The following is a 13,111-nucleotide window of genomic DNA, read 5'->3' on the forward strand; positions in this document are numbered from 1 at the left end:
TTATTATGGGAGCACTGTGGATATCACTGTTATTATGGGAGCACTGTGGATATCACTGTTATTATGGGAGCACTGTGGATGTCACTGTTATTATGGGAGCACTGTGGATATCACTGTTATTATGGGAGCACTGTGGATATCACTGTTATTATGGGAGCACTGTGGATGTCACTGTTATTATGGGAGCACTGTGGATATCACTGTTATTATGGGAGCACTGTGGATATCACTGTTATTATGGTAGCACTGTGGATATCACTGTTATTATGGGAGCACTGTGGATGTCACTGTTATTATGGGGGCACTGTGGATATCACTGTTATTATGGGGGCACTGTGGATGTCACTGTTATTATGGGGGCACTGTGGATGTCACTGTTATTATGGGAGCACTGTGGATGTCACTGTTATTATGGGGGCACTGTGGATGTCACTGTTATTATGGGGGCACTGTGGATATCACTGTTATTATGGGAGCACTGTGGATGTCGCTGTTATTATGGGAGCACTGTGGATGTCACTGTTATTATGGAGGCACTGTGGATATCACTGTTATTATGGGGGCACTGTGGATGTCACTGTTATTATGGGGGCACTGTGGATGTCACTGTTATTATGGGAGCACTGTGGATGTCACTGTTATTATGGGGGCACTGTGGATGTCACTGTTATTATGGGGGCACTGTGGATATCACTGTTATTATGGGAGCACTGTGGATGTCGCTGTTATTATGGGAGCACTGTGGATATCACTGTTATTATGGGAGCACTGTGGATGTCGCTGTTATTATGGGAGCACTGTGGATATCACTGTTATTATGGGAGCACTGTGGATGTCGCTGTTATTATGGGGCACTGTGGATGTCACTGTTATTATGGAGCACTGTGGATATCACTGTTATTATGGGAGCACTGTGGATGTCGCTGTTATTATGGGGCACTGTGGATATCACTGTTATTATGGAGGCACTGTGGATGTCACTGTTATTATGGGAGCACTGTGGATGTCACTGTTATTATGGGGGCACTGTGGATGTCACTGTTATTATGGGAGCACTGTGGATGTCGCTGTTATTATGGGGGCACTGTGGATATCACTGTTATTATGGGAGCACTGTGGATGTCGCTGTTATTATGGGAGCACTGTGGATATCACTGTTATTATGGGGGCACTGTGGATGTCACTGTTATTATGGGAGCACTGTGGATGTCGCTGTTATTATGGGGGCACTGTGGATATCACTGTTATTATGGGAGCACTGTGGATGTCGCTGTTATTATGGGAGCACTGTGGATATCACTGTTATTATGGGAGCACTGTGGATGTCACTGTTATTATGGAGCACTGTGGATATCACTGTTATTATGGGAGCACTGTGGATGTCGCTGTTATTATGGGGCACTGTGGATGTCACTGTTATTATGGAGCACTGTGGATATCACTGTTATTATGGAGCACTGTGGATATCACTGTTATTATGGGAGCACTGTGGATGTCACTGTTATTATGGAGCACTGTGGATATCACTGTTATTATGGGAGCACTGTGGATGTCGCTGTTATTATGGGGCACTGTGGATGTCACTGTTATTATGGAGCACTGTGGATATCACTGTTATTATGGGAGCACTGTGGATGTCGCTGTTATTATGGGGCACTGTGGATATCACTGTTATTATGGGAGCACTGTGGATATCACTGTTATTATGGGAGCACTGTGGATGTCGCTGTTATTATGGGAGCACTGTGGATATCGCTGTTATTATGGCAGCACTGTGGATGTCACTGTTATTATGGGAGCACTGTGGATATCACTGTTATTATGGGAGCACTGTGGATGTCACTGTTATTATGGGAGCACTGTGGATGTCACTGTTATTATGGGAGCACTGTGGATATCGCTGTTATTATGGGAGCACTGTGGATGTCACTGTTATTATGGGAGCACTGTGGATATCACTGTTATTATGGGAGCACTGTGGATGTCGCTGTTATTATGGGGCACTGTGGATGTCACTGTTATTATGGAGCACTGTGGATATCACTGTTATTATGGGAGCACTGTGGATGTCGCTGTTATTATGGGGCACTGTGGATATCACTGTTATTATGGGAGCACTGTGGATATCACTGTTATTATGGGAGCACTGTGGATGTCGCTGTTATTATGGGAGCACTGTGGATATCGCTGTTATTATGGGAGCACTGTGGATGTCACTGTTATTATGGGAGCACTGTGGATGTCACTGTTATTATGGGAGCACTGTGGATATCGCTGTTATTATGGGGCCACTGTGGATGTCACTGTTATTATGGGAGCACTGTGGATATCGCTGTTATTATGGGAGCACTGTGGATGTCACTGTTATTATGGGAGCACTGTGGATATCGCTGTTATTATGGGGCCACTGTGGATGTCACTGTTATTATGGGAGCACTGTGGATATCGCTGTTATTATGGGAGCACTGTGGATGTCACTGTTATTATGGGAGCACTGTGGATGTCACTGTTATTATGGGAGCACTGTGGATATCACTGTTATTATGGGAGCACTGTGGATGTCACTGTTATTATGGGAGCACTGTGGATATCGCTGTTATTATGGGAACACTGTGGATGTCACTGTTATTATGGGAGCACTGTGGATGTCACTGTTATTATGGGAGCACTGTGGATGTCACTGTTATTATGGGAGCACTGTGGATATCGCTGTTATTATGGGAGCACTGTGGATGTCACTGTTATTATGGGAGCACTGTGGATGTCACTGTTATTATGGGAGCACTGTGGATGTCACTGTTATTATGGGAGCACTGTGGATATCACTGTTATTATGGGAGCACTGTGGATGTCACTGTTATTATGGGAGCACTGTGGATATCGCTGTTATTATGGGAGCACTGTGGATATCGCTGTTATTATGGGAGCACTGTGGATGTCACTGTTATTATGGGGCCACTGTGGATGTCACTGTTATTATGGGAGCACTGTGGATATCACTGTTATTATGGGAGCACTGTGGATGTCACTGTTATTATGGGAGCACTGTGGATGTCACTGTTATTATGGGAGCACTGTGGATATCGCTGTTATTATGGGAGCACTGTGGATATCGCTGTTATTATGGGGCCACTGTGGATGTCACTGTTATTATGGGGGCACTGTGGATGTCGCTGTTATTATGGGGCACTGTGGATGTCACTGTTATTATGGGGCACTGTGGATGTCACTGTTATTATGGAGCACTGTGGATATCACTGTTATTATGGGAGCACTGTGGATGTCACTGTTATTATGGGGCACTGTGGATGTCACTGTTATTATGGGGCACTGTGGATGTCACTGTTATTATGGGGGCACTGTGGATGTCACTGTTATTATGGGAGCACTGTGGATGTCACTGTTATTATGGGGCACTGTGGATGTCACTGTTATTATGGGAGCACTGTGGATGTCACTGTTATTATGGGGCACTGTGGATGTCACTGTTATTATGGGGCACTGTGGATGTCACTGTTATTATGGGAGCACTGTGGATGTCACTGTTATTATGGGGGCACTGTGGATGTCACTGTTATTATGGGAGCACTGTGGATGTCACTGTTATTATGGGGGCACTGTGGATGTCACTGTTATTATGGGAGCACTGTGGATGTCACTGTTATTATGGGGGCACTGTGGATGTCACTGTTATTATGGGAGCACTGTGGATATCACTGTTATTATGGGAGCACTGTGGATGTCACTGTTATTATGGGGGCACTGTGGATGTCACTGTTATTATGGGAGCACTGTGGATATCACTGTTATTATGGGAGCACTGTGGATATCACTGTTATTATGGGAGCACTGTGGATGTCACTGTTATTATGGGGGCACTGTGGATGTCACTGTTATTATGGGGGCACTGTGGATATCACTGTTATTATGGGAGCACTGTGGATGTCACTGTTATTATGGGAGCACTGTGGATATCACTGTTATTATGGGAGCACTGTGGATGTCACTGTTATTATGGGAGCACTGTGGATATCACTGTTATTATGGGAGCACTGTGGATGTCACTGTTATTATGGGAGCACTGTGGATATCACTGTTATTATGGGAGCACTGTGGATGTCACTGTTATTATGGGAGCACTGTGGATGTCACTGTTATTATGGGGACACTGTGGATGTCACTGTTATTATGGGAGCACTGTGGATGTCACTGTTATTATGGGGGCACTGTGGATATCACTGTTATTATGGGGGCACTGTGGATATCACTGTTATTATGGGGCACTGTGGATGTCACTGTTATTATGGGAGCACTGTGGATGTCACTGTTATTATGGGGGCACTGTGGATATCACTGTTATTATGGGGGCACTGTGGATATCACTGTTATTATGGGGCACTGTGGATGTCACTGTTATTATGGGAGCACTGTGGATGTCACTGTTATTATGGGGGCACTGTGGATATCACTATTATTATGGGGGCACTGTGGATATCACTGTTATTATGGGAGCACTGTGGATGTCACTGTTATTATGGGAGCACTGTGGATGTCACTGTTATTATGGGAGCACTGTGGATGTCACTGTTATTATGGGGGCACTGTGGATGTCACTGTTATTATGGGGGCACTGTGGATGTCACTGTTATTATGGGGCACTGTGGATGTCACTGTTATTATGGGAGCACTGTGGATGTCACTGTTATTATGGGAGCACTGTGGATATCACTGTTATTATGGGGGCACTGTGGATGTCACTGTTATTATGGGGGCACTGTGGATGTCACTGTTATTATGGGGCACTGTGGATGTCACTGTTATTATGGGGGCACTGTGGATGTCACTGTTATTATGGGGCACTGTGGATGTCACTGTTATTATGGGAGCACTGTGGATGTCACTGTTATTATGGGAGCACTGTGGATGTCACTGTTATTATGGGAGCACTGTGGATATCACTGTTATTATGGGGGGCACTGTGGATATCACTGTTATTATGGGGGGCACTGTGGACGTCACTGTTATTATGGGGGCACTGTGGACGTCACTGTTATTATGGGGGCACTGTGGATGTCACTGTTATTATGGGAGCACTGTGGATGTCACTGTTATTATGGGAGCACTGTGGATATCACTGTTATTATGGGGGGCACTGTGGATATCACTGTTATTATGGGAGCACTGTGGATGTCACTGTTATTATGAGAGCACTGTGGATATCACTGTTATTATGGGAGCACTGTGGATATCACTGTTATTATGGGAGCACTGTGGATATCACTGTTATTATGGGAGCACTGTGGATATCACTGTTATTATGGGGGCACTGTGGATATCACTGTTATTATGGGGGCACTGTGGATATCACTGTTATTATGGGAGCACTGTGGATATCACTGTTATTATGAGAGCACTGTGGATATCACTGTTATTATGGGAGCACTGTGGATATCACTGTTATTATGGGAGCACTGTGGATGTCACTGTTATTATGGGAGCACTGTGGATATCACTGTTATTATGGGAGCACTGTGGATATCACTGTTATTATGGGAGCACTGTGGATATCACTGTTATTATGGGAGCACTGTGGATATCACTGTTATTATGGGGGCACTGTGGATATCACTGTTATTATGGGAGCACTGTGGATATCACTGTTATTATGAGAGCACTGTGGATATCACTGTTATTATGGGAGCACTGTGGATATCACTGTTATTATGGGAGCACTGTGGATGTCACTGTTATTATGGGAGCACTGTGGATGTCACTGTTATTATGGGGGCACTGTGGATATCACTGTTATTATGGGGGCACTGTGGATGTCACTGTTATTATGGGAGCACTGTGGATGTCACTGTTATTATGGGGGCACTGTGGATATCACTGTTATTATGGGGGCACTGTGGATATCACTGTTATTATGGGGGCACTGTGGATATCACTGTTATTATGGGAGCACTGTGGATGTCACTGTTATTATGGGAGCACTGTGGATGTCACTGTTATTATGGGGGCACTGTGGATATCACTGTTATTATGGGGGCACTGTGGATATCACTGTTATTATGGGAGCACTGTGGATATCACTGTTATTATGGGAGCACTGTGGATGTCACTGTTATTATGGGAGCACTGTGGATGTCACTGTTATTATGGGGGCACTGTGGATATCACTGTTATTATGGGGGCACTGTGGATATCACTGTTATTATGGGGGCACTGTGGATATCACTGTTATTATGGGGGCACTGTGGATATCACTGTTATTATGGGGGCACTGTGGATGTCACTGTTATTATGGGAGCACTGTGGATGTCACTGTTATTATGGGGGCACTGTGGATATCACTGTTATTATGGGGGCACTGTGGATATCACTGTTATTATGGGAGCACTGTGGATATCACTGTTATTATGGGAGCACTGTGGATGTCACTGTTATTATGGGAGCACTGTGGATGTCACTGTTATTATGGGGGCACTGTGGATATCACTGTTATTATGGGGGCACTGTGGATATCACTGTTATTATGGGGGCACTGTGGATGTCACTGTTATTATGGGAGCACTGTGGATGTCACTGTTATTATGGGGGCACTGTGGATATCACTGTTATTATGGGAGCACTGTGGATGTCACTGTTATTATGGGAGCACTGTGGATATCACTGTTATTATGGGAGCACTGTGGATGTCACTGTTATTATGGGAGCACTGTGGATGTCACTGTTATTATGGGAGCACTGTGGATGTCACTGTTATTATGGGGGCACTGTGGATATCACTGTTATTATGGGAGCACTGTGGATGTCACTGTTATTATGGGAGCACTGTGGATGTCACTGTTATTATGGGAGCACTGTGGATATCACTGTTATTATGGGAGCACTGTGGATATCACTGTTATTATGGGAGCACTGTGGATGTCACTGTTATTATGGGAGCACTGTGGATGTCACTGTTATTATGGGAGCACTGTGGATATCACTGTTATTATGGGAGCACTGTGGATGTCACTGTTATTATGGGGGCACTGTGGATGTCACTGTTATTATGGGAGCACTGTGGATGTCACTGTTATTATGGGGGCACTGTGGATATCACTGTTATTATGGGAGCACTGTGGATGTCACTGTTATTATGGGAGCACTGTGGATATCACTGTTATTATGGGGCACTGTGGATGTCACTGTTATTATGGGAGCACTGTGGATGTCACTGTTATTATGGGAGCACTGTGGATATCCCTGTTATTATGGGAGCACTGTGGATATCACTGTTATTATGGGAGCACTGTGGATATCACTGTTATTATGGGGGCACTGTGGATATCACTGTTATTATGGGGGCACTGTGGATGTCACTGTTATTATGGGAGCACTGTGGATGTCACTGTTATTATGGGGGCACTGTGGATGTCACTGTTATTATGGAGCACTGTGGATATCACTGTTATTATGGGAGCACTGTGGATATCACTGTTATTATGGGAGCACTGTGGATATCACTGTTATTATGGGGGCACTGTGGATGTCACTGTTATTATGGAGCACTGTGGATATCACTGTTATTATGGGAGCACTGTGGATATCACTGTTATTATGGGAGCACTGTGGATATCACTGTTATTATGGGAGCACTGTGGATATCTCTGTTATTATGGGAGCACTGTGGATATCACTGTTATTATGGGGGCACTGTGGATGTCACTGTTATTATGGGAGCACTGTGGATATCACTTTTATTATGGGAGCACTGTGGATATCACTGTTATTATGGGAGCACTGTGGATATCACTGTTATTATGGGAGCACTGTGGATATCACTGTTATTATGGGAGCACTGTGGATATCTCTGTTATTATGGGAGCACTGTGGATATCACTGTTATTATGGGAGCACTGTGGATGTCACTGTTATTATGGGAGCACTGTGGATATCTCTGTTATTATGGGAGCACTGTGGATATCACTGTTATTATGGGAGCACTGTGGATATCACTGTTATTATGGGGGCACTGTGGATGTCACTGTTATTATGGGAGCACTGTGGATATCACTTTTATTATGGGAGCACTGTGGATATCACTGTTATTATGGGGGCACTGTGGATATCACTATTATTATGGGGGCACTGTGGATATCACTGTTATTATGGGAGCACTGTGGATATCACTGTTATTATGGGGGCACTGTGGATATCACTGTTATTATGGGAGCACTGTGGATGTCACTGTTATTATGGAGCACTGTGGATATCACTGTTATTATGGGGGCACTGTGGATGTCACTGTTATTATGGGGGCACTGTGGATATCACTGTTATTATGGGAGCACTGTGGATATCACTGTTATTATGGGAGCACTGTGGATGTCACTGTTATTATGGGGGCACTGTGGATATCACTGTTATTATGGGAGCACTGTGGATATCACTGTTATTATGGGGGCACTGTGGATGTCACTGTTATTATGGGAGCACTGTGGATATCACTGTTATTATGGGAGCACTGTGGATATCACTGTTATTATGGGAGCACTGTGGATGTCACTGTTATTATGGGGGCACTGTGGATATCACTGTTATTATGGGAGCACTGTGGATATCACTGTTATTATGGGGGCACTGTGGATGTCACTGTTATTATGGGAGCACTGTGGATATCACTGTTATTATGGGAGCACTGTGGATATCACTGTTATTATGGGGGCACTGTGGATATCACTGTTATTATGGGGGCACTGTGGATGTCACTGTTATTATGGGAGCACTGTGGATGTCACTGTTATTATGGGGGCACTGTGGATATCACTGTTATTATGGGAGCACTGTGGATATCACTGTTATTATGGGGGCACTGTGGATATCACTGTTATTATGGGGGCACTGTGGATGTCACTGTTATGGGGGCACTGTGGATGTCACTGTTATTATGGGAGCACTGTGGATGTCACTGTTATTATGGGAGCACTGTGGATATCACTGTTATTATGGGGGCACTGTGGATGTCACTGTTATTATGGGAGCACTGTGGATATCACTGTTATTATGGGGGCACTGTGGATATCACTGTTATTATGGGAGCACTGTGGATGTCACTGTTATTATGGGAGCACTGTGGATATCACTGTTATTATGAGGGCACTGTGGATATCACTGTTATTATGGGAGCACTGTGGATGTCACTGTTATTATGGGAGCACTGTGGATGTCACTGTTATTATGGGAGCACTGTGGATATCACTGTTATTATGGGGGCACTGTGGATATCACTGTTATTATGGGAGCACTGTGGATGTCACTGTTATTATGGGAGCACTGTGGATGTCACTGTTATTATGGAGGCACTGTGGATGTCACTGTTATTATGGGAGCACTGTGGATATCACTGTTATTATGGGAGCACTGTGGATATCACTGTTATTATGGGGGCACTGTGGATATCACTGTTATTATGGGGGCACTGTCGATGTCACTGTTATTATGGGAGCACTGTGGATATCATTGTTATTATGGGAGCACTGTGGATATCACTGTTATTATGGGAGCACTGTGGATATCACTGTTATTATGGGGGCACTGTGGATATCACTGTTATTATGGAGGCACTGTGGATATCACTGTTATTATGGGGGCACTGTGGATGTCACTGTTATTATGGGGGCACTGTGGATGTCACTGTTATTATGGGGGCACTGTGGATGTCACTGTTATTATGGGAGCACTGTGGATGTCACTGTTATTATGGGGGCACTGTGGATGTCACTGTTATTATGGGAGCACTGTGGATATCACTGTTATTATGGAGGCACTGTGGATGTCACTGTTATTATGGGAGCACTGTGGATGTCACTGTTATTATGGGAGCACTGTGGATGTCACTGTTATTATGGGAGCACTGTGGATATCACTGTTATTATGGGGGCACTGTGGATATCACTGTTATTATGGAGGCACTGTGGATGTCGCTGTTATTATGGGAGCACTGTGGATATCACTGTTATTATGGAGGCACTGTGGATATCACTGTTATTATGGGAGCACTGTGGATGTCACTGTTATTATGGGAGCACTGTGGATATCACTGTTATTATGGGAGCACTGTGGATGTCACTGTTATTATGGGGGCACTGTGGATATCACTGTTATTATGGGAGCACTGTGGATATCACTGTTATTATGGGGGCACTGTGGATGTCACTGTTATTATGGGGGCACTGTGGATGTCACTGTTATTATGGCGGCACTGTGGATGTCACTGTTATTATGGGGGCTCTGTGGATATCACTGTTATTATGGGGGCACTGTGGATATTGCTGTTATTATGGGGACCCCCTGACATAGATGCCGGTTGGGGGTCTGGGAATGTTGGGGACCCCCTAGTTGTCTCGATGGTTGTCACACTGTTTTTTTTAGAAACAGAAGGAATCCACTAGCTGAGCACAGCGTCTGACATCTGTGATTGTGGTCTCCTCGGTGGCGGCGCCCCCTCTGGCTGCACACAGGACGTCCCTCTTACATTTATATTAGGACATTGTGTCCCGGCCTCAGGACGTCTTTTCCACAGTACAAGAAGAAGTGTGAAAGCTTCTCCCATAGAATGAGCGTCATCACCCACCGGACCCTTCACGCGCTAATAGTGCAGCCACAGGCATCGCAGGATCGGCCGGACCCCCAGACTGACGTCAATTTCATCTCTTGGTCACAATAAATGGTCACACAGGCAGGTCAGATGGGAGAGGGCAGCAGAGCTGTCAGTGTACGGCCTGCTCATGTCAGCGGAGAATAGCAGAGCACAGCCTATAGAATTAGAAAGAGGTTCTGCAGCAGCAGATGGGAGCACTGCTTCTATGGAGACCTACAAAGACAGAGCGATTAGGGGTCTGCACAACCTTTTCAAGAGCCTCACATGGAATAGATATAGTTTATTGATTGAGACGCGTTTCGGAGTCTGCTTCAATCTAAAACAGTTTATTGTATCAGATGCGTTTAGTTTTAGCGTCGTCTCTTTTTCAGCTTCATATACATCAGGTTATTGTATGAGATGCATTTCAGGTTTGGTTCAACCTTTGTGTCATAGATGTAATTGTAAAATCTCTTAAGCTATTTCATAGTTGATAGTGCATATTGAAGCAAGGCTATGGCACTCCAGATGACCCCGATTCAAGGGGATCCTCCTGATTTGAACAGGTAATTAAAGAGGATTATCTGATGGATGTCAGACCAATCAAGGCTGATAGAGGAATTTTGGGATACAACAGATTTATAGCCTGTAGAGATAACCTATTGCCTCAGCTTGAACAGAAAGGCAAGCATATTACTTTGGGATCCTTTGTTTTATTCCAGTTTTGAATATTGTTTTTTTTTCTGAACAGCAAGTGTCCTACAGTTATGAGAGACATGTTTTTGACATTGTGGCGAGTGTAACGCATTGTCTTACGTCAGAGGGCTGTTGCTTCAGCACCTCCAAACTAATATAGATCAGATGGATGATGCTATCCATGCCATGTTTCAAATCTATAGAAAGGTATAATTGTGATAGGAAACATGACAGTAATATCTCCCGCCTAGGACCTTCAGGGGCTAAGATATTGTGGAAGTTGATGATCTCATAATTTTCTGAAGACCAGCCACATCCCATGAGCAGCCCTGTTATTATGTCGGCGTGACTTGTGTTGGTAATATCAAATGCCGAACTATAATCCTTGTCAGTGCTGGGAGACACAGCGTGCTTTGGTTCTGTACCGTTACTGACACCCCTCAAAAAATGAAGAGCTCCCCTTCATGAGAGACTGAGCGAACCCTGCAACATTAGGTTTAGTACTTTCTTCTGTTTGTCCTTTTCATTTAATGTAATTGTTTATACTGTATTGTTTTGTCCATTTTGTAACATCTTTGTATATTTTTTAGACACACTGCCTACTTTTTGAATTAAATAGTTAAAACGTAATAGTTTTGTTCTTCTTGCTCTGTAAACTGCACCCCTGAAGCCGTACGATACCTGTAACGGGTGTCCAATCGGTCTGTATAAACGATTGGTGGTGGCAGCCAGTCGTTATTTTATTATTGCGGACCTGGCAGTGACCACTCGGGGAGTATATACATATATTCCATGCATTGGAATTTGACGTCTATATACCATACGCTCACTGTGAGTTTCCCAATAACTGGCCTAGAAGTGAAAACAGCGGCGGCCTCCTCCTTCACTCATCAGTCAATTAGGTAATTGACGATTGAAGGTAGCGGAGTGTGTTCCCTGACATATTGGTGGCAGTGGTGGGATCTGCGTGATCTTTCGGTTGGTCCCTGTGAAGACCCGGCTTCTTCTGTGGGACGAATACTACTCAGACAACACAGGGTGAGGGTAAAACAGCGCGGCTTTTGGTGGGTCCCCACAGAGAGGAGATAGCAGCAAGCTTAGGAAGCTAGCAGTCCATTGAGGTACAAGGCCAAGAGACCCAAGGGTCCCACCCTGGCCTCTCCAAGAGTTTCCAAGCGGCCCGATGACAGGCTGGTTCCAATATGGCTTCTCCGAATGTCTCCATGGGTTCCAGACGACTGGAGGGTTCCACCTGGCAGCCCCAAACAACATATCCATGCGGCCAGGTGACTTCATTTGTTATTATTTATTATTATTATTTATTTATATAGCGCCATTGATTCCATGGTGCTGTACATGAGAAGGGGTTACATACCAAATACAGCTATCACTTACAGTAAACAAACTAACAATGATAGACTGGTACAGAGGGAAGATGACCCTACCTTTGCGGGCATACATTCTACAGGAACGGGGAAGGAGACAGTAGGCTGTCCCTCATCATCGTCCCAACCTGGTCTGCCCAAATGTATATATGGGTTCTCTGATGGTCAATGGAGCAGATCTGTATCCTTCTAGTCAGGGCCGTACACCCTTAGGTTGGAATTATGTAGAATCCAAATCTGTGTCTCTCTGGATTGAGACATGCTACCAAGCTGCCATTCTGAAGAGTGTCTCTCTGGTTCTCATTGATTCTGCTTTCAGCAGGATAGAAAACCCTTTTTATATTTACATATGTGGCTAAGGTCATCAGTCACAAGTCAGAGGTAAAGGTGCAGGGCTCACTTA

The 13,111-nt window shown here is 44.5% G+C and overlaps 1 protein-coding gene across 2 annotated transcripts in view; it reads left to right on the top strand.

The window, feature by feature from the left end:
* Positions 1-13,111, top strand: part of FCHSD2 (FCH and double SH3 domains 2) — a 325,325-nt gene that overhangs the window by 159,855 nt on the left and 152,359 nt on the right. The gene's annotated exons all lie outside the window — the stretch shown is intronic.

Source organism: Phyllobates terribilis, unplaced genomic scaffold, assembly GCF_046119375.1.
Source record: "Phyllobates terribilis strain yellow unplaced genomic scaffold, ASM4611937v1 Scaffold_2__4_contigs__length_985480577, whole genome shotgun sequence".
NCBI lineage: Eukaryota > Metazoa > Chordata > Amphibia > Anura > Dendrobatidae > Phyllobates > Phyllobates terribilis.